Source organism: Macrobrachium nipponense, chromosome 20, assembly GCF_015104395.2.
Source record: "Macrobrachium nipponense isolate FS-2020 chromosome 20, ASM1510439v2, whole genome shotgun sequence".
Classification (NCBI taxonomy): Eukaryota; Metazoa; Arthropoda; class Malacostraca; order Decapoda; family Palaemonidae; genus Macrobrachium; species Macrobrachium nipponense.
The window spans coordinates 83032129-83047307 of NC_061089.1; positions in this window are offsets into that span (position 1 = coordinate 83032129).

Genomic DNA, 15179 nt, shown 5'->3' on the forward strand with positions numbered 1-15179 from the left:
TGTAACTGAATTTGGAAAATTAATATATGAATTTCGTGTGATTTTCGAATTTTTTGTAAATTTGTTGTTAGTTTGGATTTGTGGCTCGTCCAATGAAATTGCATATGCTGTACATATTATAAATATATTTTTTTCAATAACGAAATTAATCCGCATACTAGAATGTTTCATGGTCTGTATATGTTTACATGTTTACCAGCGAGTGATTCCAATTTTGATTCCAAAGCGAACAGGAACAACAGAAACACTTACTGTCAAATTCCATTAAGTTCCTAACAGATATTAGATTTCCGCCCCATAGATATTATGATATGATTAGGTTTTTGGTAGAGAAACAGATATTCGCTTGTGGCTGCAATGTTGTGTAATCCGATTCACCAGAAAATAATAGTTTTGATCATTGCTTTGAAATAAACACGTTTTTTATAGCCTTTCAAAGTTTGGCAAAAAAGGAATTCGTCGCTATATTCAGTAGTTTAGAGGTCATTGGCATTAACACAAAGCGCATTCATTGAATGATGTTTATTGCAACGTAATGACGTCAGTCATAACTCGGGTGATTTGACCTTCAAATGTAAACAATCGAAATTCATCACTTTTTGACAATCAGCTGTCGATCGCAATCGAAGCCTTCGCTCTCAGGTAAACGCACTGTCTAGCGAGAGCAATTTCGAGGTTTAATCAAGACCCGAGAGATTACCAAGAGCGACTGCAAATTGCCCAATTACAAGAGAATGATCAATTAGCATAGCGCCAAAAGGGAGGCCTTGCTGAATGTTATTGGGAACTAATACAATTCGAAATACGAAGCTTCGACCCTCAGAAGTTTATAGGTTTCCATAACCAACGGGCGACTTTCGACAGACGATGCTTCCGAGCTCATCTAACTATGCAGTTCAACGGTTGACCAATTATGACATACTGACAAGACGTTTATTTACGTTGAACTTGTGGCGTTCCTTAGGATTAGCATGATCACTGTAACGGTGTATTGTATCTCTGCTTGATATTTTCCTCTTTTAACATGATATCCAAATACATTAATCTTGAACCCAACATGCCATATATTGTAAAATATTTGTCAGTTAATATATACAATGGTTCAAAGTGTTTTTTATGTTTCGGAAGAAGTTATTTCCTCTTCCATTTTTAATAGTCTTTGATTTAGGATGGTTCATCGTTTCTGAGTGATGGAAAAATTTGTGTTGCTAGTAACGATGAACCATCCGAAACAAATGGCGGTTAGAAATGTAGAAGGAAAGAAATTTCAACACCGATAAAACCACAAAAAAACTTTCAAAGCACCTTCATCCCTATGATCATTGATGTAACCTGCAAATCTTAGGCCTCATAAGAAGTGAGATCCTTAATTACTCCATCCAAATCATGACATACGATTATTGAATAGTGGTAGCTTGCGACGGAGGCATCGAACTTGATTATGGAAATTCGTTCAGAAATGCAATTTAGTCCATAGTTGAAAGATTGACTAATTACAAGTTAACAGAAGTTAAACCAACTAGGGTCACCTTTGTTGGGAAGAAGTTCTACATGTGTATGCGTAAGTGTGCGTTTGTAATTGTGTTGTAATGTATGTGTGTATGCTTATTTCTGCCCAGTATGTATCACGGTGGCAGAAGTGGAGAGAGAGAGAGAGAGAGAGAGAGAGAGAGAGAGAGAGAGAGAGAGAGAGAGAGAGAGAGAGAGACTACGTATTGCACCTTACTGGTACTTCAGAACGAACTTGCAACAAGAGAATTATCGGAATTAAAACCCCCAAATTTAAGAAAGCATTTAACTATGTGACAAGAAATCGTTAGCCACACCTGGTCCCTTTCTCATACAAACCTGGATCTTTATGTCCCGCATTCTGGGAGCCAACTTTTTGTACGTTTAATTAGACTATCTGTCCTATCTCAATTGCTGCAAAAACTGATAAATTCTTCTCGTTTCCGCGAATTCTTGGTCTCCCCGAGATTTTCTGCAGAACTTTTAATGGCTCTTTCTGACGGGGAAACATTTCCGCTTGTTGAATGCTAACAGAATCTTACATAGTTTCCAGTAACTTCTACTGACTATTAACGAAAACACATCCATCAATATTACTCAATACGAATGTGAACTAATAGAATAAATTGTAAGAACACATTGCATCGATAAATATGAAGTGTTCTTTTAGAAATTATATTTCATAAAACAGAGCATAGGATAACAGTCCCACTCTTTCCAAGAACAAAACAAAGCATCTAAAATAATCTCGTTTGGGTTTTTAAATAATCTAACTTATTACGTGTTTCTTGGCTAAGTAAAATATAATTGATGATTGGGCGTATACAGAATAAGTGTTTTAATGTATGTATTTGAATAAGGCACAATTTTAGACAATTTAGACTTCAATTTGTTGGTATTATAAACACTAATAACAAATTGAACATAACATTTCGAGATGATTAAATTACATAAGGAGAAAAAATACGAAAATTTGGTCCTACGAAGAATCACAGATCAAACTTGTTTCATTTGCTGGGATTCCATTGAGTCAAGCAACGTCGTTACAATAATAGTTAGTGAAGTGTGAATACGCGTAATTGAAGATGCAATTGTATAAATGGAAACCGAACACAAATCAATTAGGGTGAAAAAGAATGGCAATTATTTGTTATTTCAGCGAAACCAGGACGGCTTTATGGTGTATTAACCTCTGAAAGTTCATGACGGATAATTAGGAATAATCTTTGTGTAAATACCCAATGCTCAGAAATGCTTTAACTATTATATCTTTGAATGCGTTGGAGCTTCGAGGATAAAGTAGTGATTCATATTATGATATATGTATATATATATATATATATATATATAGATTATATATATATATATATATATATATATATATATATATATATATATATATATATATATATATATATATATATATATATATATATATATATAGATATATATATATGTGTGTGTGTGTGATATATATATATATTATATATATATATATATATATATATATATATATATATATATATATATATATATATATATATATATATATATATATATATATATATATATATATATATATATATTATATATATAGTATATATATATATATATATATATCATATATATATATATATATATATATATATATATATATATATAATGCTATATGTAAGATCAATACTGATAAAAAAATACTTTTGTATTTTTGGAACTACCGAGCAATCATCCTACTTAAAGACCGTTGAGTCTTTGTTTATAAAACGCTATTCACCCTCCCTGAACGCCGTGTTTGTTCTCCTTTGCACTTGGTAGTTGGCCTAAGTGTTTTCTGGGCATGCGTGAGTATATGGGCTCACTTCGTCTTTCCTTTTCCTAAGATTAGGTTATTTATTAATTTTTCTACTTTTGCCGTTTTTTAAGACTGTAATCACTGTTCTAAATTTAGCCCGTATTTTGAATCGATAATTAATTTTGTATTTTTAATTTTTCTTACAGACCGATGATGTGTATAGGTAACACGAAACGTTTGTAATAATAAAGGCCTGAATGTATATATATAATGTATATATATATATATATATATATATATTAAATATACATATATATATATATATATATATATATATATATATATATATTATATATATATATATACTTTGAATCACATGTCGAAGGAAATTTCAGTAAAATACTGTTTCAAATATTAAATTCCTTGTGTGTTTTTCCCGAAATCTTTTATCAGCATTTGGTCTCCTGGTATCCTCAAGGGTGAGATAAAATTTTATGTCTGTATCTTGTCTTTCCTTTCATTTATAGGCCCAGATACTATTTCCTGTCACAGTTTACCACTTATGGTTACAGCCTGTTTGTTTTATTGCTTCCTCCGGTTCTATTTTTCTTTATCTCCCGCTTTATGCAGTCATATTCTTATGCAATAATTTTGGCAGAACAAATGTCTTGTGTACATGACACAGTTTAACCTCAGACTTCTTTTTTCCCTATAGGTTAAGACCATTTTCTGCTAAGTTTACCATATATTATAGTGAATAATCTTCTTGTGTGTTTAAAGACAGCCCACACAGTTTCAGTGGCTATCTGTCCTATCACTGAACCTATTGTAGTAACGTAAAATACCTTTTTATCATACTAGTTTAAGCTGAATTTTATTTGCTTAAAAGCTACTTTATGCTTTTCGCCATTCGAAATACCCTGATACCTCTTGTGAGGTTCAGATTTAAATATAAATAAATAATGATTCTTAAATCCATCTGAGTATTCCTTCATGTGAACACGAGAGAGAGAGAGAGAGAGAGAGAGAGAGAGAGAGAGAGAGAGAGAGAGAGAGAGAGAGTTACATGGAGTTATAAGGATTAGGGTGTCTCAAAGACTTGTTAGTTCATCCGAGGAAACATCGTGTGCTCACTTATCTGTAGGAGTAGTTCTTCTGGTGGCAGTTTATTCCATGTGTCACATATCTTATATGTAAAGAAGTTCCCGCAATGAGATGTGTTGTATATCTTCATATCTAGTTTCCATCCATTATTTCTTGTCTGGTTTTCGTTTAACGTAAATAGGTTACTGTCTATTTTTGTTATTCATTTCAGTATTTTGAATGTTTCTATTAGTTGTCCTCGCAATCGTCGTGTTTCTAAGCCATACATGTTCAGGCACTCTAGTCCTCTTTTGTAACCTATTTGCCTGATGGATGGAATTAACTTTGTATCCCTTGCTTGTACCCCTTCTAATCGATTTATAGCCTTTCTTAGTGTTGGTGACCAGAACTGTACTGCATTTTTAAGATGAGGTCTAACTATTGATGTGTAGAGCTGCTGCACCGTTTCCTTGTTTCTGTATTTGAACTGCCTCTCTATGTATCCCACTAGTTTCTGGGCTTTCTTTTCAGCTTTATGAAGTATTTATTGGATTTCAAGTCATAGGTAATAATGATTCCAAAGACCTCTTCTTCTTTTACACTATTTATGTCATCCCCAAGCAGCATGTAGTTGGCATGAGGGTTGTTTGGTTCTATTTGTAACACCTTACACCTACCCAAGTTAAAAGTGATTTTCCATCTTTTTGACCACTCTCCTATTTTCTTTAGATCATTTCTTAAACTTTCTACTGTCTTTGGGTCAGCTGCATTTACACTTAGTTTGGTGTCGTCTGCAAATTTGGCTATCCTGCTAAAATCCTACAACAATGTCATTAATATAAATAAAAAAAAAGAGCGGGCCAAGCACAGAACCCTGAGGAACTCCGCTTGTCACATCTGCCCATTCTGATTCTTCACCGTTTATTACGAATCTATTGGTTAGCCAGTCTTCGATCCTGTCTGTTGTTTCTCCTACAGTTCCTAAAGCTCTAACTTTTGTCATTGGTTTCTTGTGTGGAACTTTGTCAAACGCCTTTTGGAAATCTAAGTAGAGTATATGTATTGCTCTACTACTGTCGTCAATACCAAGCATGTTATGGAAAAACTCCAAGAGGTTTGATATGCAAGATCTGTTTTGTTTGAAGCCGTGTTGACTATTTAACAACAGGTTGTTTCTATCAATGTGATCCACAGTTTCATCTGCAATTATGGAATCAAAAATCTTACAAGGAACCGTAATCACAACTGATATTTAAACATAAGTCATTTCAGCCTTTTTTATATCTTCAATTTTGGTTGATTGGGACTAGATTTCCAGGCTGGTGCTATATTGGTGCCAGTATACTAAACTTACCAAAGTTCCTTACGATAGCATATTGTTCATTATATATTTACGAATAAACATCCTTTCTAGAAAATAATAGTAGACTCCATAAACTTCATAACAGAAGGCGTAATTCTTTGATATACGGCTGATGCGAAAATCATGCGACAAAGGATATCCTTGTCGAGCATTTATTTTTTATATCCCACGTGAGAAAAACAGCTTCCTTTCCTTTTGCGTACAAGGCCGAAATATTTATGATTACCACCCACGAAACAGTGGAGTCCTTTTATAACTAATTACATTTGGTGATAGAGTCAAAGAGATCAAAGATTGCCTTGAACCCAGTCGACGTATTAGGATTTTTTTAACTCTAAATATTATTCCTTGGAGTCCCAGTTTTATAAATAACTAATTCGGCGTAATTTTATCTACTAATATATCTTCAAAAGAATAAATGAGGTATTGGCTTTCGAGACAAAACTTTTAGATAAAGATTGTGAAAAATACATAAATAATCTTCCGAGTAAAATTTTATCCAAATTCTCACAAACCTTTTCCCTTGTTAATATTCTAATTCATTTTCTTATTAGTAGTTTACAGAAATTTACTATGCATCATAAAAATATTACATAGAATGTCATGCATTTCAGTATAACAAAAGATCGTCCATTTCGCAATAAAAGAAGTAAAAGAAATGTCTACTTAGACAAGAAATTGTTTTCAAATCTAATAGTAACGAAATTGCTTTTCGACTTTTGAGCGTTCTTTCAGCATAAACAGAAATGAGTGAAAATTCCATTATATAAATTCCATCTCGCATAATTTGTATCGAATTCTCCAGTTGTATTAGTTTTTGCTGAGCCCTTGTTACCTTGTACTTTTCATAACTTGTATATTAATTTAACGAGAGTTCTTGATATATGAACCCTAATATAGTATTATTTCTAAGGCTCGTGCTCAGTATGCTTGAAAGAGAAGGAAGGTATTTACTTTTCAGTGGAACTCTTTATGTAGAGATGGTGATGTAACTGCAAAGTTCTATATGCCATAGGTTCCATTTTTTTCTAGATCATTGTTTATTTATTGTTTATGTATTTACTTTATTTTACGTTAATATATTCCTCTGTGCTGTTAGGTTATTCTCATTCGTATATTATTTTACTATTTTCAATTCGACTTACTATTTCCAGCACTGTCATTGTTCCGTGTGGGAGTTGATTTTCAAAATTTTTTGTGAATTTGTTCAGTTTATCCCATGAGAAATAAGAAATACCAATGCAATCAAAAATTTTATGAATATTATTAAAGAATATGGTATACGGTGTATATATATATATATATATATATACTATATATATATATGATATATATATGATATATATATATATATATATATATATATATATTTCATATATATATATATATATATATATACTATATATATATATATATATATACTATATATATATATATAGTATATGATATAGATATGAGTATAGATATAGATATATATATATATATATATATATATATATATATATATATATATATATATATATATATATATATATATATATATATATCTATATAATATATTTATATATATATATATATATATATATATATATATATATATATATATATATATATATATAGTATATATATATATATATATATATATATATATATATATATATATATATATATATATATATATATATTTATATATATGAATAATTATCACATCGAATCGTGATCCATTTATATATCAATTCAAGCTACAAATGTCCTTTAATATCTAAATTCACTTTACCTCCCAAATGATATATTTTCATATATGTACCGAAGGGGAATTTTTTTGTTTTAAGTTTGATAATAATTTCGTCCCCCCATGGGATCGAACCACCGTCCAGGTGGACGGGCGGGGACGAAATCAGGACAGTCAGTGACGCTATCCAATCAGCCAACAGAGACGCTATAAGTTCATATCGATTCTGACCTTACAAATCACCCTCGATCTGGGTGCTTTCGTAATTAGAATCGATATGAAACCACGTCTACCATGTTGGCCAATTCGAGCGTTTGACAGCACGTAGCCTTTTGTTTATGAATAATTATCACATTCGAACCGTTGGGAATTGTCCATTTTTTATATATCAATTCAAGCTACAAATGTCCTTTAATATCTAAATTCACTTTACCTCCCAAATGATATATTTTCATATATGTACCGAAGGGGAATTTATTTAAGTTGATAATTAAGTTTCGACGAAATTATTATCAACTTAAAAAAATTCAAAGATTATAATAGGTTTAAAGGGCAATTTTCTGAGCATTGGGTATTTACACAAAGATTATTCCTAATTATCCGTCATGTGAACTTTCAGAGGTTAATACACTATAAAGCCTTCCGGGTTTCGCTGAAATAACAAATAATTGCCATTCTTTTTCACCCTAATTGATTTGTGTTCGGTTTCCATTTATACAATTGCATCTTCAATTACGCGTATTCACACTTCACTAACTATTATTGTAACGACGTTGCTTGACTCAATGGAATCCCAGCAAATGAAACAAGTTTTGATCAGTGATTCTTCGTAGGACCAAATTTTCGTATTTTTTCTCTTTATGTAATTTAATCATCTCGAAATGTTATGTCAATTTGTTATTAGTGTTTTTATAATACAACAAATTGAAGTCTAAATTGTCTAAAATTGTGCCTTGTTCAAATACATACGTTAAAACACTTATTCTCTATACGCCCCAATCGTCAATTATATTTTACTTAGCCAGAAACACGTAATAAGTTAGATTATTTAAAAAACCCAAATGAGATTATTTTAGATGCTTTGTTTTGTTCTTGGAAAGAGTGGGACTTTTATCCTATGCTCTGTTTTATGAAATATAATTTCTAAAAGAACACTTCATATTTAACTCGCCCGATGCAATGTGTTCTTACAACAATTTATTCTATTAGTTCACATTCGTATTGAGTAATATTGATGGATGTGTTTTCGTTAATAGTCAGTAGAAGTTACTGGAAACTATGTAAGATTCTGTTAGCATTCAACAAGCGGAAATGTTTCCCCGTCAGAAAGAGCCATTAAAAGTTCTGCAGAAAATCTCGGGGAGACCAAGAATTCGCGGAAACGAGAAGAATTTATCAGTTTCTTGCAGCAATTGAGATAGGGGAATTTTTTTTAAGTTGATAATAATTTCGTCCCACCATGGGATCGAACCACCATCCAGGGGTGGACGGGGACGAAATCAGGACAGTCAGTGACGCTATCCAATCAGCCAACTTAAAAAAATTCCCCTTCGGTACATATATGAAAATATATCATTTGGGAGATAAAGTGGATTAGATATTAAAGGACATTTGTAGCTTGAATTGATATATAAATGGATCACGGTTTCGTATGTGATAATTATTCATAACAAAAGGCTACGTGCTGTCAAACGCTCGAATTGGCCACATGGTAGACGGGGTTTCATATCGATTCTAATTACGAAAGTAGCCAGATCGAGGGTGAGTTTGTAAGGTCAGAATCGATATGAACTTATAGCGTCTCTGTTGGCTGATTGGGATAGCGTCACTGACTGTCCAAATGATTTTCGTCCCGTCCACCTGGACGGTTGGTTCGATCCCATGGGGGGACGAAATTATTATCAACTTAAAAAAATTCCCCTTATGTGTACATATATGAAAATATATCATTGGGAGGTAAAGTGAATTTAGTTATTAAAGGACATTTGTAGCTGAATTGATATATTAAAAGGATCACGGTTCGATGTGATTATTCATAACAAAAGGCTACGGTGCTGTAAACGCTCGAATTGGCCAAAACATGGTAGACGGGGTTTCATATCGATTCTAATACGAAAGCACCCAGATCGAGGGTGATTTGTAAGGTCAGAATCGATATGAACTTATAGCGTCTCTGTTGGCTGATTGGATAGCGTCACTGACTGTCCTGATTTCGTCCCCTCCGTCCACCTGGACGGTGGTTCGATCCCATGGGGGGACGAAATTATTATCAACTTAAAAAAAATTCCCCTTCGGTACATATATGAAAATATATCATTTGGGAGGTAAAGTGAATTTAGATATTAAAGGACATTTGTAGCTTGAATTGATATATAACTGGGATCGACTGGTTCGATGTTGCTAATTATTCATAACAAAAGGTCTACGGTGCTGTCAAACGCTCGAATTGGCCAACATGGTAGACGTGGTTTCATATCGATTCTAATTACGAAAGTACAGATCGAGGGTGATTTGTAATGGTCAGAATCGATATGACTTATAGCGTCTCAGTTGGCTGATTGGATAGCGTCACTGACTGTCCTGATTTCGTCCCCGTCCACCTGGACGGTGGTTCGATCCCATGGGGGGACGAAATTATTATCAACTTAAAAAAAATTCCCCTTCGGTACATATATGAAAATATATCATTTGGGAGGTAAAGTGAATTTAGATATTAAAGGACATTTGTATATATATATATATATATATATATATATATATATATATATATATTATATATATACTACGTGACTAACCCGACGCTCCCCAGGGAAAATTTAAATAACACTCTACTTGTAGGGGGAGGGAAAAGGGAAAGGGGAGGTGGAGGGAGGAGGGAAGGGATGGAAAAGGAAGGGGACATGGGATGGGGAGGGTTGACGGTATTGACGTTTGACTTACAATTCTACTTTTTTTCATGGAATGTTCACCATTTGAACAATCGTGAATGAACTGACCTGGTGACTGCCCCTTTTATCCAGAATTTGCTGCGGTGACTGTCACTTTAATCTATGTATTACTATGCTGTATTTTATAGCCGTGACTCTGTAACTCTCTTTTGTTGTCATCCTCATGAGTTTTTGTTACCTTGTAATTTTTCTAAGAAGCTGTTCATTTCAATAAAGATCAGATGATGAAACACTTTATTGTTCCGACTATTTACAGATGACCACAAACGGTTCCAAAGTTGAAGAATTTTTAAATTAATAAGATCATACGACTGGAAATACTATTTCCAAAACGTTATAATTTTTCTCGTGGAAATAACTGAGGATTCCCATGATGGCATTGGAATGAGTGACGAAATGCAGTGGTCTGCTGGTTTCAGCTGGAGCCTGCGAAGAGAGCAATTAAACTGGTTGGATGGCTTCAATTGTTCCAAGGTAACAAACTATTTCTGAAATAGAAGCCGATACGATTCTCATCATGTCACGTTTCTCGGCAATCAATGCAGTATATATATTATATATATACATATATATATTATATATATATATATGATATATATATATATATATATATATATATATATATATATATATTACATTTTTTATCAGTCCTGCACATAGCTGTTTTTCCTAATTGCGTCACTGCATCCGGCTGGAAATATGGGACGAATGCCAAATGCGAAGTTATTTAATCCTTGAACCTGTAGATTTTGTCCGTCCTTGACTAAAACCGTCTAGGAATTTTATCTAGATGACAATGAATGTTCTTCGTGTCCTTGAAATCTTTCCAATTTACAGAATATAATTACTTTTTAGTATACAACTTTCTGTTAAGCTTATTCCGCAGAACGGTATTGTTTTCGTTCATGTAACGGTGATTATCATAATGTTGTCTGGAAGGATTTTTTTTTACGAACGATGGATGTAATCTGGTATGGAAATGAAATGAATAAAGTAGAACATCAAGGAGGATAGAGGGGATCCAAAGGGAACGTGAGAAATGTTAAAACCAGGAATCAGCAACGATTTTATATGCTATACTTATGGCTTTCTCCTTTCATGAAAATATCTCCAATAAGAGTACATATGTTATTTGATTGCCCACCAGGTGGAGATAAGAAGAGATTAAAATTCCATCAGCTTCAGGGAATATTGACCATAAAAAAAAGCACCCGCAACGGATGGTAGATTTTTTTTTGTTTTTTTTATTGCAAAAGATAGATTTTTCTTACTCTTTAGATTTTTATTGATTAGATAATATTTACACTAACATTATATTATTTCAATTAAGATAGCCTACGCAGATCAATTGAATATGATTAAAATGTTTTATTTATTTTCTTATAGGATACAACAATTCCGTCCAACGCTGTTTGTAACCCTAAAGAATATCAGTAGGATAAGAATGGGAGCAAATATAAATGAACAACAGGAGAAGAGGTAAGCAACCCATTCATTCTCTTCTCTTGACACAGACTGTTAGATTGTTCTGCACATATCTAATAGGATTTCATTTCTTGCTATATTTCCTTCTTAAAGGAATGTTTGCCTATGCCGTTTAAATTTAATGAACAGAGACTTTTAAACCCACTCTATAGACCATTAAAAAAAGAATTTTAAATAAGCTGAAAAGCTTCTTTACGACAAAATTACGGGTAGTTACTCTAAAGCTGACAGGAGCGTTGGACGACAAAAATAACTTACCAAGTCCGTCGGCGTCATTCCAATGCTAATATATCAACTTGTAACCGATCATACTCACTTGTCCATAACTTTTCTCATTACTGTGATTAACTGCGATGGCTGGTTGAGGAGATTGCATGCCACTACCTTTTTAATTTGTCTTAAATTTATTTAATATATATATGCATATATATATATATATATATATATATATATATATATATATATATATATATATATATATATTATATATATATACATACACATACATATACATATATATATATAATATTATATATATATATATATATATATATATATATCTATATATATTTATATATATATAATATATATATATATAACTTACGTTTTCATAGAATCATATTCAAGCGTTCTTACCATTGCTGTCTTTTGTAATCTCCTATATTTTTTTAATCCTGGCAGAACTTTTGTCATCTGGAGTTACACTTCATTATACAAGGACTTGTTACATTCATAATCATTCATTCAGTCAATCAAACATCCATTCCCAAAATGGTCTTATCTTATAGATAAAACCTTACAATAAATTAATGGAGCAATGAAAATAAAAAGACGACGATATATTTCAACAAAAATTAAACTTTCAGTCATCGGATAATACTTCAATACTTCAAGTTCGTAATAACTATTCGTTTGAAACTGGCAAAGAGTAATTTTTTATCTTGTTCCATATAATGCAGCTTTCTCCCTTAAATGACCGAGTTTCAGCCTTTCCCTTTCATTCACCCCTTTCGAATAAAAAGATGGAAGGAAATAAAAGCTCTAAATCCCCAACAGGTAACACATTTTTTAGTCAGGATTTTTTAGCCAGAAAGAAAGAGCTGACATTCCTTTCTCTGCTGTTTATTAGTTTGCTGCTGTAAGGCTTGACTAAGTATGGGGACAAGCATAACATAGTGCATATATCCATCATAAACAAACATATGCATATACTTACAAACACACACACACACATACACACACACACACACACACACACCACCACACACATATATATATATATATATATATTAATATATATATATATATATATATATATATATATCTATATATATATATATATATATATATATATATATATATATATATGTATGTATATATATATATCTATATATATATATATCTATGTATATATATATATATATATATATATATATGTATATATATATCGTATATATATATATATATATATATATATATATATATATATATATATATATATAATATATATGTGTGTGTGTGTGTGTGTGTGTGTGTGTGTGTATGTATATGTGTGTGTGTGTGTTTAAAATATCACAGTGATGCACGTGACTTCATGAAATAAACGAATACCACAGGAAAATGATTGGCAGAAATCCAAGCGCTTTCGTCTTTACTAAGACATTGTCAAGGAACGAATGAAATACAGTTGGAAAGAAAGTTATCAGGTAAACAAAAATACCAAGAATACCAGATGGTTAATTGTCAAAAGGGTAAAAATCAAAGAGATAATCCAGTATTATCGGATATCACACGGTCACAAACCTTAACATAAATTTAACCCTAACAGAAACTACAACGTATCCATATAGTCCAAAACATGTAAAAACTGAATATATTAATTTTGTTGCTTATATTTGTCTACATTTTTCATTATGAAGGCATCGAATTTAGATAAACCAAGACTTAACTTTAGAACACTTCCATTATTTGACTTGATGAAACAAGATTCAATGATATTCCTTTATTTTTACTGTGTCATTACATGGGATTAAGGCTCTTGCTTGATTTCAGGTAATAGGATGATCTAAATGTCTCATATATACGAATAATACATTCTGTTATATACGAATAATACATTCGATATTTGTCCAGATCTCACAGAATATTGGTGCTTTTTGAGTCGTTGTGAAGGAGATTTACCTGTTTGTACGTATACTTTTTTCACAATGTTTGCAAGGAATTCCATATATGCAGCCGGGAAGACCTTTACTAAACTCTTGACATCAATAATACTGAAAACAACATTTATGTTAAAAAGCTTTAAAATTATAAGAATTTCTATAAACCTTTCATTATAGGGTAATAGAACGTTATGATTACTAAGTTCAAGTTGGTCATTAGTCAGATAAAATGGTTTTCTTGCTCTTTTCCATGCAACATCTACAAAAGTCCTTGGGTATTTAGGTTTCAAGGCATTATCATAAATAGTTTTAATATTGGCGCCAATAAACTACGGGCTACAGACACATAAAGCCCTTAGGAACAATCCACAAAAAAACGGAGAATTTAACATTTCGATGGTGATTGGAGTAGTAATGAACAGAAGAGGCAATATTACTTGATTTTCCAAAGACTGAAAAGGTGAAATTTCTATCATTTCTATGGACAGTTACATCTAATGATATATACTTATATACATATATATATAGTATATATATATATATATATATATATATATATACTATATATATATATATATATATACATATATGACTGGTAAAAATTTTCTGTAACAACAGAATTCCATCTAATAAAAGGAAGCCCATAAAAACACCAAAATATAGAGAGGAAAGTACTATATTTCAGAGACTGCTGTCTCTCTCTTCAGGTATATGAATGAGAAAAGTTTACAGAAAAGGTGGTATTTATACGAAGAGATCCGTCCACAAGTAAGCCAATTTAGGTCACCCCGCTGATAATCTTCCTTTAATCTTCTTAAGCGTTGGTTGAATAAACACTTCGTCGACGACATCCGAAATCCATGCCCCTTTTGAGATGTTCATTACCTGCTTCTCTTTTATTAAGGCCGATTCCATCATTTGACTCTTGTACTGGCAGTTGCTGCTATAAATTACACGTGACAAATTCCAGTTTATTCTAATGTTATGTTCATTTATATGGTTAAAAAGTAGCCGCCGAGTTCTGTTGTCCATACCTAACTGACCGTTTTTTGTTGTTTGTATTAATCTCTGGGGAAGTGATTTACCTGTAAATCCGATGTAAGAT